Source organism: Pongo abelii, chromosome 5, assembly GCF_028885655.2.
Source record: "Pongo abelii isolate AG06213 chromosome 5, NHGRI_mPonAbe1-v2.0_pri, whole genome shotgun sequence".
NCBI classification, from domain to species: Eukaryota; Metazoa; Chordata; class Mammalia; order Primates; family Hominidae; genus Pongo; species Pongo abelii.
This window is the reverse complement of record NC_071990.2, coordinates 106,717,900-106,732,069: the sequence shown is the minus strand read 5'-3', so window position 1 is coordinate 106,732,069 and position 14,170 is coordinate 106,717,900.

Here is a 14,170-nt window from a genome sequence, read left to right as displayed (position 1 = left end):
ATTAGCCTTTGTAAGTGAAGTCCATGTTGCTGAGCCCAGGCATAATCTCCATTCCTGTGACCATGGCTACTTTGTTCATGAGCTCCCTGGGCAATGAAAGGGTAGCTGGGGAAAGAAGCTGACTAGTACCCACAGGACACATCATTCTATCCAATTGATTATTAAAATCCTCCTCTGCTGAAGCCACCCTTTGGTGAATATCCACATGGGACACAAATATCTCCACATCTTTTTGCCCATTTGAAGAGGTCTATCTGCATATGTCTTACCCAAATTTCCTTGTCACCAATTTTCCAATCATGTTCCTTCCAAGGCCCTGAACATCCAGCTAAACCATTGGCCACAGTCCATGAAATGGTATATGATCACATGACTGGCCGTTTCTCTCTTCAAAGAAAGTGAACAATCAGATGCACTTCCAGGATGAATTCCCTTTACCACTGCCTTTTAGTGTCTGTAGTGCTGCTGCTGTCCACTTTCAGGTGGTGGTGCCTGCATACAGTGCAAAACCATCAGTAAACCAGGCCTGAGTCTTTTCTTCCTCTCTCAGCTGATTGTAGGAAACTTCCTATGAGGCCATAGTTACAGGCTGGGAGAATGAAGGCAGTGTAGCAGGCGTAAAAACCATAGACCTTTTGGTCATTTTTTCATGTAACTTACTTGTACCTTTAGGTCCTTCTCAGGACTGATCTCACATATACCACTTGAGGTGATGAGGACATGAGGATGGAGTGCTGCTGTGTATGTTCAACTTTATGGCATTGTAGGTCAGATAATACCCAGTTCACAATGGGCAGTTCAGGTTGCATGGTAACTTGATGGCCCATGGTTAAGGCTTCGGTCTCTACTAAGGCCCAATACCAGGACAAGAGCTGATTCTCAAAGGAGAATTAGTTATCCACAGAAGATGGCAGGACTTTGCTCCAAAATCCTAATGGTCTGCACCATGAGTCAACTACAGGGGCCTGCCAGCTCCTCCAAAACATATCCCTACTGCTGCTTCAAGCACCATGGATCTGCTGGATCATGTGGCCCAAGTGTCAGAGTACATGCAGCTTGGATTTATTGCAGAGACTTCTCTTGTTCTGGGTCCCATTTGAAACTAGTCCTGAACTCAGACTTCCTACCTCTAGAACTGTCAAAAAATTAATTTCTGTTGTTAAAGCCACCAATCTATGGTATTTTGTTACAACAGTCTGAGCCAACTAAGACGATAACCAACTGAAATTTATCCTAGGAATGCAACATTAGTTTAACATCAAAAAATTAATTAATGTATTAAACTACATCAACAGATTAAAGAACAAAAGCCACACAGTTATCGCAATAGATGAGGAAAAAAGCACTTGACAAAATTCAACATACATTTGTAATAAAAACATTCAACAACTAGGAATAGAAGAGAACATCCTCAACCTGATAAATCTGTGAAATACCCACAGCCAACTTTACGTTTAATGGTGAAAGATAATATGTTTTCCCTCTAATATCAGGAATAAAATAAAAACTTTCACTCTGTCACTTGTATTCAACATTGTACTGAAGGTTCTAGCCAGGGCAATTAAGCAAGAAAATAAAATTAAAGGCATACAAATTGGAAAGTAGTAAAACTATTTTTATTTGTAGATGATATGTTCATGTGTATAGGAGCATGTTTATAGGAAATCTTTTGAATACACTAAAGAACTGTTAGAACAAATAAATGAGTTTAGCAAAGTTACAGGATACAAGATTAATATACAAAAATCTGTATTTGTATACAGTTGCAATGAGTAAACTAAAAATGTAATTAAGGAAACAATTCTATTTACAATAATCAAAAAAGATGAAATACTTAGTGAATTTAATAAGGAAATGCAAAACTTATGCTCTGAAAACTATAAAATCTCATTGAAGAAAATTTTAAAATTTCCAAATAAATGGAAAGACATCCCATGTTCATGGATTTGAAGAATTAATATTGTTAAGATTCAGTGCTCCCCAAAATAATCTATAGATTTAATGCAGTCCTTATCAAAATTCCAGCTGCTTTTCTGACACAGTTGACAAACTGATCCCAAAATTCATATGAAAATGTAGGAACCAAGAATAACCAAAACAATCTTACAAAGAAAAAGTTGAAGGACTTCTTCATTTTGAACTTATCTCAAGACAGTATGCTTCTGGCTTAAGGATAGATTTATAGATAAATGGAATAGAGTAAAGGGTCTAAAAATACATTGGGCTTCAGCAGGCTGCCAAGACAATTCAAGGGGGAAAAATATTCTTTTCTACAAATGATGCTGAAAAGAGTGGATATTCATATGTAAAAAATGAAATTGGATACCTATTTCATACCATACACAATAATTAACTAAAAATCAGTCAAAGACCTAAATGTAAATGGTAGAACTGTAAAACCCTTAAAGAAAACATAGGTGTAAATCTTTGTGACGTTAGACTGACAATGGTTTCTTAGCTATAACATGAAAGGCACAAGCAACCAAAAGACATGTATAGATAAATTGGACTTTAAAACTAAAGTTTTGTATTTCAAGGGACACTGCCAAGAAAATTAAAAAAAAAAAAAACAGCCCACAGAGATGGAGAAAATATTTGTAAATCATTTGTCTTATAAGTATTTCTTATCCAGAAAGAACTAAATTAAAAAGCCATAAATCCATCAATAAAAAGGCAACTCAATTTTAAAACAAGCAAAGCATTTGAACAGATATTTTCTTCAAAGAATACATAAAATGCCCAATAAGTACATGAAAAGATATTCAGCATCATTTGTCATTGGGAAAATGCAAATCAAAACCACAACGAGACACCAATTCACACCCATGAAAACAGCTATAATCAAAGAAATGGAAAATAAGTGTTGAGGAGGTTGTGGAGATATTGGAACCCCTCATACATTGCTGACAGAAATCTAAAATGGTGCAGCCATTTTGAAAAAGAGCTTGGCATTTCTTTAAAAAGTTGAACATAGAGTTACCATATGACCCACTTCTAGGGATATATTCAAGAACTGAAGACTTATGTTCACACAAAAACTTGTGCACCAATATTCATAGCAGCACTATTCATAATAGCCAAAAAGTGGAAACATCCCAAATCAACTCAATGTCTAAAAACTGATGAATGTATAAACAAAATTTGATAATTTCATACAATGGGATATTATTTAGCTGTTAAAAATGAATTATTGATACTTGCCACAATATGGATGAACCTTGAAAAAATTACACTAAGTAAAAGAAGCCAGACACATAAGGCCACATAGTGTATGATTCTGTTTATTTGAAATGTCCATAAGAGGCATATCCATAGTGACAGAAAGATAGTGGTTTCCAGGGGCTTAGGGGTGGGGGAAATCAGGAGTGACTGCTATTGGACATGAGATTTCTGTGAGGTGGTAAAAATGTTGTGAAATTAGATAATGATGATGACTTCATAATCTTGAAAATATACTAAGAAACAGTCCCCATTCAATCAGACTCTTTTAAAGAGTGAATTTTATGGTATGTGAATTATATCTCAATTTTGTTTTGTTTTGTTTTGAGACAGAGTATCGCTGTGTCGCCTAGGCTGGAGTGCAGTGGCACGATCTCAGCTCACTGCAAACTTCGCCTCCCGGGTTCAAGCGATTCTCCTGCCTCAGCCTCCTGAGTAGCTTAGATTACAGGAGCACGCCACCATGCCTAGCTAATTTTTGTATTTTTAGTAGAGATGGGGTTTCACCATGTTGGTCAGGCTGGTCTCAAACTCCTGACCTCGTGATCTACCGGCCTCAGCCTCTCAAAGTGTTGGGATTATAGGCGTGAGCCACCACACCTGGCCTCAATTTTTAAAATCCAGAACTCTCTGTACTGGTATAACTGCATAATAAGACTTAATAGGCTCATCCTGGAAAATGTGGGCAGAAGCTTGCTTTTTGACAGTTTCTTGGTGCTTCTGTTATTCATCAGTTGGGTTTGGCTGCTCCTAGCATGTTCGAAGCCTCTATTCCACCCAAGTCGTTATTATCTCCTCCTTTCCCCTGTCTCTGAGAGGGGCTGTAAGACTCACGGCTGTGCCCTTGTGGCTTGGTGTGTGGTCAGCCACTTCTGTGTCGACTCTCTTGCTTTCTGGTACCAGTGTCTAAAAGAAGAGAGAATATTCTCGATGTGATGAGCTGATTTCCTCTTTTTTGAGGAGCAGGATGGGACCCCTTCTGAGCCTGGTCAGTTGGCTATCCTGGAGGGAATTGAGTGAGTGCTACCTTTTTCTCATTTTTACCTGCACAGATACCATTTGGACAAAGTGCTGCCACTCATCTCAGCCCCGGGTCATCTGTGAATCTGGTCCACAGGAAACCTCTGTTACTGATGGGAATGTTCACACCCTCAGGTGTCGGTGTATGGAGAAGGATAAGGATCACTACAGGTCCCAGCCCACTGTGCAGATGCTTATCTTACATTTTGGCTTCTAGAAAAAGCAAAGGAATCTCTGAAATGAATAATTCTGCACTTTCAGGTATTTTAAGTCTCTAAGAGAAGAGAAAATCTCTTTATGCTTGGAAAATCAGAATTAGGGTAATATCCCGAATTCTTCTAAAAGTTTTCCCTTCAAAAACTACCCCAAAATGCAAATGAGAACAAACATTCAGGATGCCATCAGAGCTTATAGATTTTATTTCCCACTGAAATTGATGTATTTATGAATTATCCTTTTTCTTGTTTTCTCATCCTTTTTCTTAACTAGACCTTCACCTTTTCTGTATTCTTTCTACTCAAATTTGTTTCTTCCTTTCTATCTCTAAACAAAGAAGAACTACATAATTTTAATTACCTTGACACTGTTGTTGGCCTCTGCTCTCTTCAATTATTCAGCATTTTATTTTTGAAAGATGAATCAATGAAGTTAACTGAAGTCTCAGTGACTAATAATGCTTATCTTCCTCTCAAAGATGATGTAAGAATCTACACCTAAATGAATAATGTTCACAGAAAAGCAAGTTACTTATATGTTAAATGATCATTTAGGGAATATATGGTTACTGAAAACACCCTTAAATGTATTGAAATATTTATCTAGGTGTTATCATGCCATTTCAGTAACTTTTATCATGAGGTTCTGCAAACATTTATAAGGCAAAGGTTTTTCAGAATATCTACCTTGGCTGTACCAACAGACCAAAGGTCACTTTCTTAGTAAACAATAAACATTTTATTAAGTATTTGTGAAAGATAATTAGGATAAGTTTGAGATGGTAACATGCTATTCTTGCTGATTCAAGGATCGCTATTCTGCTAAACTGGTATAGCAGTAGAGGTGAGAAAAATGCACTGTAAAAGTTATGTTTTTCAGATGTCATCAAATGAGAGTAATGAGTTCAGTCACAGTGTCCTGCCTCCTCCAATTTTGCTTCTTCAAGCTAAAGGCCCTGTCTCTTTTTTAGCCAAAGCATTGTCATTTATCCATTTATTTTGCACATTTAAACAGAAGAGTAGAATTTCATGTTTGGCTTTTACAAACTCCCTAAATCATTTTTTTTTTCAGCTTTAAAAATGAGTATATTAATACTGATGCAAAGGTTGAGGCGACAGTGTTTATAATGTTTCTTGAGATCTTCAGATGAAAGGTAGATGTTGATGTTATAATAGTGTAATCTGGATTGTTATTGAAAGCTTCTGTATTCTCAGAGTCAGGTTTAAAGAGATCTCAATCTCTTTCTTGTGGGCTTAGAATGCTTTTAAAAATTGTCAAAAGGAAACCATTTCCTTCACTATAAAAAAAAATTGAAAGAGAAGAACTTCTGAATATTTATTCAGAAGTAGTTCAAAAAGGAGCTGGTTTTATTTTATTTTGCAGAGGATTAGAAATGTAGTTTAAACTACAAAAAAAGGAGTTTTTCAATATTTCAGAAAGAATCATTGGTATACTGAAAGAGCAGATTTGAGGCTGGGTGCAATGGCTCACGCCTGTAATCCCAGCACTTTGAGAGGCCAAGGCGGGTGGATCACCTGCGGTCAGGCATTTGAGACCAGCCTAGCCAACATGGTGAAACTCTGCCTCTACTAAAAATACAAAAAATTAGCCAGGTGTAGTGGCACACACCTGTAGTCCCCGCTACTTGGGAGGCTGAGGCACGAGAATCACTTGAACTCGGGAGAAGGAGGTTGCAGTGAACCGAGATCGCACCACTGTACTCCAGCCTGGGCAACAGAGTGAGACTCTGTCTCAAAAAAAAAAAAAAAAAAAAAAAGTGGATTTGAGAAATGACAGCAAACTCAGAATTATTAATGGGAAAATAAAAATAGAAATGTAATATGATGTTGAGTTTATATTTATGTAGAGCTTTAAAGTTTACAAAGTATTTTTATCTTAACTCAGTCTATCCTCACAACATCTCTCTTGGAGCAAAACCTGTGTTTTATGTCTGAGGAAACTGATATTTGGGGAGACTAAATCACTTGCCCCAGGTTGTATGGCTGGTATCTTGTTGATGTGGAACTTGAATCTGCATCTTCTGATTCTTGGGCAATGATTGTTCTGTCCTTTAGAAAGGAAGATAGAACTTCTGCTTTGCCATTGGCTGATTTCAGGGAAATCAGAAGATAAGAAAGAAAGACAATATTTCTAGCAGTTTGCTTTAAAGTGGTCGATGAAAATACATTGGTCCACACTACTCCAGTCACCTGCTTCTTTTGCATGAATTTTGGCCAGGTGAAGACTTAGCCTGAGAGGGAAGAAGGACCTGCTTTTAGACCTTCATCAGATGTCTTAAGTCACTTATAGGGAGTCATTCTGTTATTTCTTACCTCATGCTTTCTCTTTCTGTGGACATAAGTTTGTAGTGATGTCTCATTCACAGAACATGGTAGCATACAGGAACAGAAAAGAAAGGAGGGATGGGCAGTGCATGGTAAGTGTGAGCAGGTGTTGGAGAGATGCTAAGCTCAGACCACAGTTCAACTTCACAGGAAGTTGAAGAGCTACTTAGCCTTTCCTAAAACTCAACCTTTCTAAAACACTGACAATAAGGACAAGTAATTGGTGGGTCGAAAATGGAGAAATGGTCATGGGAGGGAAGAAATAAAATAGGTTTGAACATTTACTTATTTCTTTACTTGTCTCCAAAATTAACACTTCCACAAGCTTGATGAATGGGGACCTTGTGCATGGTTACATTTACCATCTTACAGCTTTCCTCTCCATTAGTGAATTTAACAATATGAATGAAAATAGATGACACAATTTTGAAGTTGATAAAGGTTTTGTTTTTTTTTTCACTTAAGTCACCAAAGGATGGGTAGGCTCTAAATAGGAAATGGAAGAGGTAAAGAAGCAGGTCATATTGAAAACAAAAAATAATTAAAAATTTCCCCAGAGGAAATACCCCTTTCTAGAGCATACTAAACTCTTAGTTGCCGTATGTTGCTTGAAGAAAAAGTTATATACCAAATTTTTTCATAATACAAACTATAGAAAATGAGGTTATAGGAAATCTTTTTAGCTGAAGGAGATCTTCAGAAAAGTGAGAAATCATCTGGGTGGAGGGGCTTTAGTTAGAGAAGTCTGAGAAACCCCAAATAAAAGGAATCAGCAGTTCCTAGAAGGAAACAGTTTGGTAGGAAGAAGGGATTATCCCAACTAAACGACTAATGAAAACTGATAGCTCGAGTGGCTTCTGCTTGACAAGGAGATTGTCACTGTTGACAGGGTTGACTGGCAGGGTGGAAAAATGAGGGGGATAAAGCTTCACAGAAAGACTTCAGAGGAAACTTGACACCTTCAAAACCACAGGTGTGAGGGTAAGTGAAACCGTCAAGTAAAAGTTGGTGTTGTTTTTCAGGATCTGACGTTCTACATACTTTAGGTTCAAAATTTAGGAGTTTAAGTGGACCACTGAGATAAGTTGGGACATGGGAGGTTAGGAATCGAGGAGTCAGAGGACTCTTTTCTGCCCTTGAAGAGACTCCAAAGACTTTATTTTTAAATGTATTCCACAGTACTTTCTAGAGCTCTAAGAAGACAAGCTAGCTTTTTTCTCTACCAGCCCAGCCTGTTTCAAATCACAGGCTTCAATAGGCTTTCTAACCTAGCTCTCAAAGGTGATTTATTGAGTGTCTGTTATGTCCAAGATGCTGAGTGTGGTGTGTGTGAACATATAAACATGTTTGAACATTTGTTCCTTGCCTTCAAGGGTTTCATCTCAATGAAAAAATGGGATAGAATGAATTCTGCCTCAAGATGAATTATTCTCAAATAGAACTAACAGTAAAAAGTAAAACACAAAAAACACAAATGCCAAGTAAATAGTATTAGCATTAAATGCTATAAAAATTCAGAGGTGGAGGTGACAGTAGTTGAAGAAGCCCTTTTTGGGAGAGGTGGAAGTTGAGTTACATCTTTAAGGCTGAATAGAATTCAGACAGCCTGGGTGAGGGTGGGGGGAGGAGGGAATGTGAAGAAATGGGAAGAATGGTAGGACACTCCTGAAGGGGTAAAGAAACTACTGGAGTAAGGGGAACAGAGGATCACGTTTAATAACTCTAAGATGCACCCCCTGGGAAAACAAACAGTGGAATTTGTAACAATTATTTTTGTTTGGCTCTTGAAGCTCAGCATTTGGGTCTGTTGAGGATATAAAAAGTTCAGTGTTTTAAATGGGAAGAGAATGACCTGAAGTGAATAGCAGAATGGGCTCTGGGGACACTGGACCTAGGGCTGCACCCTGGCTCTGCCATTTGTGAGTGGTGTGATCTCCAATGAGTTCACGTTTTCATGCCTCAGGCTCCTAATTTTTAATTTGGGATAATATTAGTATCATAATAGTATCTAATTCATAGGGAGCTGTGAGGATTAAGAGATAAAGTATTTATTATGCTTATAGTGTTGGGCACATAGAAGGAGCTCAATACATCTTTATTATTTTTATATTAATATAAAATTAATAACAATAATAATGGTAATAAAATCTCAAAGCCAAGTAGCATCATGAAATTTTTCACGTGCCCATGAGCACAGAGGAGATCTTCAGAACCTACTATTTTCTGATCTCCAAGAAAGATGGAGAAAAGAAAATCATAGCATTTTTCTTTCGTTTTTTCTTCCTTACTCTTTTTTTTCTAGAATAAAGAGATGAGGAAAATGCAAGACAGTCCATGTTGCTCTTGGCTGTTCTCTGCCACTCCCACCAAGTCCAGGGGTCTGTGAGTGGTCATGAGGACCCCACCCTCATGCTTCTGCTTGGGTCCTTATCATAGTGGCTTCTCCTGCTACCCAGTGAGAGTTCACTGTTCTGGCAAGGGATATGGCTCCCGACTCAAGGAGAAAGGGAGCGCAATGCTTTCCTTCTCCGTTATTCTATGGGCAGGTTTAATATCCAGTGCCTCCTATTTATAATTAACATGAAGCTGTTTATTTCTTGCTTCTCATTTTAGCAGGGTAAGCATGTCGAGGCAGGCCACTTTCTAGTAGATTGTGAGAAGATAGACCTCAGCATGAGCCTGACTGTGGGTCTGATGTGGAGAGAAGAGAGTCAAAAGGAAATATTCTGTGGCTTTCTATATGACTGAAATGCAGCAAGGCTGTTGTTTGCTGTAGCAGCTGATTGAAAAAGAGTGACATTCTGTCCACTGAACGTTAATAGGCTCAAGTGGAAGTGTGGTGATCAAAGCTGAGTCATAACTTGAGAGGAAACCAGTCTTACCCATGTTTTTTGTTCTTTAGTGGAGACCCCTAGTAAGCTCTTCGAAGACAGTGGCTTTCTACAAAAGGAGAGCTATAGTAACCGTTGGCCGCAGCAAGAGGCTCTTCTCACTCTAGTGTTGGAACAAGAACCAATTATGAGAAGCCTGGGTTTGACTTGCTTTTGGTGTGGTTAATGCTGGTGGGAAGGTTTCTTATAGGTCTTTTTATTTATTAATACATTTGGTCATAGATGGGCCTTCAGGATTTTCAATCGCTGTGACTCTGTTGGTCTGGCTAGCTTTTTCCAGGCTAACAATGCAAACACCCCCCAGCACCCCTGAAGGATAGTCTCACAAAGCCCCTCTCTGTCTGGCCTGTGGCTATATAAGCAATCTCTTGACAGTTCTTGGAATGTGAGACTTGGTGACGTGACCTAAGACTTTGATGTCTTTGTGATTTATCCAGGACACTTGACTAGGTAACAGGAATGCAGATGATCTCTGTCTCAGTGCTAGAACCTGCAGCTTTAGCCCAGGTTTATTCTTTGGGGTATGACTGGTAATCTGAAATTTTTGGGGAGAGTCCAGTGTCTGTGCAAGAGCAAATCTTCAATTTGGACTGATTCCACTACAAAGGAAATTGAGTTTTTATGGGAGCTAAAAATAAACAATCCTTAGCACTCCCTCCATCCTAAAATACGTTAAATAGCCCTTATATTTTCATGTTAGAACAAATCTGGCCTCATTGTTTCTGTCACTCTAACACTTGTTAATGTTATTTATCTAGTTTTCAGATATTCTCAGATCAAAATTTTCCATGCCCAGTTATCTTTCTCATGCAAAGAAATTGTGATCAGTGTTCAGTTTCAATCAGTTTACTGAAGGAAGGGTCGTTTACAACACCTGTAGCCACTTTTCTCTTAGGGACTTAGTTAAAAAATCAGATGCAGGGTGTGAAATAAGACCTAAGTAATTCTTTCCAAGTTCCTTTGAGGAGCTCCGTGCTAGTACTCTCTCAGCCTAGAAATCAACACCTGCCTTTCACAAAGGAGCCTCCATCCAGTGTGGAATTCCAGCAAGTACACAGGTAGTTATCTCTAGGAATATTGCCCTTGCACATCTCTCCTCTTGCCAGGCACCAAACTAATTTCTCAAAGACAAACTGTGGGAAACAATATGTTCTGTGCTGCCTTCACATACTACCATAAGAGGCAGTTAGTTACATAAGCCAGCTTCCAGAGATTTGCCAAGTGCACTTTTTAAACAAAGTGGCTGCTGATGGGTCACTCTTTACATAAAACAGATACTTGTTTCAGCAACTAAAGTCCATGTCCACAGCAAAATCCAACTAGTGTTCTACTTTTCTATTTGTCTATAGAGTATAGATCTCTGTACACTTCAGGAGAAAAACTTGTGTCAATAATGGATTGGGTTCCAGAGTTTAAAAGAAAAAACAAATGGACATTTTTCATTACCTCAATTTTTTCATTATCTACATCAACTCAGAACTGGCAAGAGGACCCATAGTGAAGCCTAAAGATTTTGAAAGGGGCTACTATGAGCCTTACGGATTCTGTCCCATACTCAGGAAGCACCCCCCAACCAGGAATTTCTCAAGACCAAGGCATGATGAGTGCAGTTTTACTACTCCCTCTGCTCATGAATAAGACCTCTGTGGTAAATCATTTCCCAGGTAGAATTTGCTCTTCCTCCTCAAGTAAAAGTAGTCTTTTTTAAAAAAAAATCCTTTCTCAGAATAGTAAACAACTCTCTGAAGTAAGCATCATCTAGATAACCTTTACAAAAGACATTCTCTGCTTGATTCCATATTGGCTCTGATGTAAAAGTGCATCAAAGTTAGAAAAATGTTTCTCAAGTTTTACTAGTAAATATTCTTAACCAGAGGAGCGGACGTGGGGGTGAATGGAAAGGAAGTAGAAAGTCAAGTGCAAGATCAGGTACAAGAATACCACTTAGAATTTTTGGTTTTCTCCTATGCTTGGTGAATATATTTTTTACGTGTCAGTGGGTTGGGCCCATCATTAAGCTATTATCTCGCAGCATCAAGCCCATCCTCCTACACTCTGCTCTGTGATGCTGGACCTCTGCAATACACATTTATTTCTGTGTTGCTGATAATTCCCCGTTAGGCTCTGCCAACAGGGGATGCTAGAGAAAGACTGCAAGTCTGGGAAAGGAGAAAGTTTATTTTCCTCTCTGCTACCTCTGACTCCAGTTTTGCTTCCTATTTCTTTCAGTATCACCCAGCAACACTTCTTCACCCAAGCAGTGGCATTTTACTTCAGTAACAGCTGTTTATACTAGTTTGCGTTTTTTTTTCTTGACACAGGATCTCATTCTGTCGCCCAGGCTGGAATGCAGTGGTGTGATCACAGCTTACTGCAGCCTTGACCTCCTGGGCTCAGGTGATCCTCCCACGTCAGCCTCCCAAGTAGCTAGGACCACAGGTGTGCACCATACCCAGCTAATTTTTGTATTTTTTTGTAGAGATGGGTTTTCACTGTGCTGCCCAGGCTGGTGTCGAACTCCCAGGCTCAGGGGATCCACTTGCCTTAGCCTCCCAAAGTGCTGGGATTATATGCATGAGCCATCATGCCCAGCCCAGTTTACAATTTTTCCAATACTTGCAGAACCAGTCTCATGGTACACCCCTCAGATGCACTGTCTTAGCTGGCAGTATCCCCTTTTTGGAAGTTTGGGCCAACCCCGTGGCCCCACACTGGCATTAGGTACATCACCACAGGCCACCAGCTGCCACTTCCCCTGGGGGATCTGAGGCTACCCCCTACTTAGGTACACCAGCACCAGCCAGCTGCCACCTCCCTGGTGGATCTGAGTCTACCCCCCTACCCAAGGTCTGAAGCACCAGCAACTTCAGAGCAGTGCCCTCTCCTCAGATATCTGAGTGTAGCATTCATTGGGATCTATTTTGATGGTTCCCATCTCATCCCTTTGTTCCCCAGCCCTGCAAGTGGTAAATGTGTCCTATTTCCATGATAACTTATTGTTCTCTTTTTGCATGTTCAGTCATTCACTACCTAATAAGTACTTCTTTGTATTCTTTATGTTAAATTATCTCCATTGGTGTAATTTGTCTCTTGTCTGGATCTGGATTGATAAAATAGGAGTCCTTTCCTTGATCTCACAGCTTTCAGTTGGACATTGACTAGATCTTACAAGGTATAGCTGAAGTCAACATGGTGTTCTTTGGATGGGAATTTCTTGTTCCTATTTATTCCCTGGGCTTAAAAGAACAGGGTCGATTAAGAATTCTTACTCTGGGTTCTAGAAAGATGTTGGCAGCTTACTTAATACCTGAGTTAGCTGTTGCATAAGATGGAACAGGAAAAGGTGTTTCCTTTTTAATTGATAAGAAAGACTTAATGAGGTGCCATTTTCTCATTCTAAGTCTCCATGGAAAACTAAAATGTCAGAGGGCACTTGTCACTCCAGGCATCAGATGTTATGAAAATAATAGATCTGAAAGATTTGTAGCATGAGGCAAGGGAAAAAGATTGATGGGTTTAAGTGACATAATTGAAGTTCTCAACATTAGAAACTCCTTTTGTAAGCTGGGACACTTAAGGCTTGGCAAATATGCATGTCTGTTAGCCGTCTGCATCACTACTGACTGTGTATCTATATTGAAGGATTGAATGAATCATAGACATATGATCGCTGCATGGAAAAAAATGTGTTGTGCCCAGCACTCTTTTCCATAAAGAAAGCGTCATTGGGAAATGCAAACATGTGGAAACAGGCCACAAAAATGCAGCAAATTAGTCCTTATTATCCACTCATCCACGCAGGAAAGTTTTAAAAGGTAATAAAGTCTTACGTTCTTAAAATTGGCACTTTAGCCTTACTGTTTTTAGAGTAAAATATATGGTGCTGGAAAACCACTGTGCATCTAAGCATTTCATTTAGCTTTTAACTACCTTTCAATTCAATAGGCATTTCAAGTCATGCTGTCACCTGTTCCCAAGCTTTCCGCTGCAGGTTACCATCCCAAACTACCTCATTAAAATAAATGAAAACAAATAGGATTATCCAAGTAAAATGTCACTAATGCTATTATGAAGTAAGAATGTTTTGGCGCCATTCAATAAAGCTGCAACTCTAAGCTGTAAATGTAACACATGGAAATTCAGATGACATCTTGACTCATTAGATCTTCTGTTCCATATTTGTGCTTGTGCTTGGAATAGATGATAATGTAATTCTGTACAGTCACAGTATCATAAAGGTACTTGTTTTTTCTAATGAACAATGATGCAATTCTAGGATTCCACTATCCTTGTTTGTCAGGTATCCTGTTTATTGTAATTTCTGAGCACAACGGATGACCCTGTAATTTAAATATGGGTATGCCAACACCGAAAAGTCAAACCTACATACCTTTCAAAACTATTTTTCTCAAATTGCTTTCTAATTTTTCAGTGTTTGTTGGAGGAGGAGTTGTGCTAAAAATCTGGATGAACCATGTA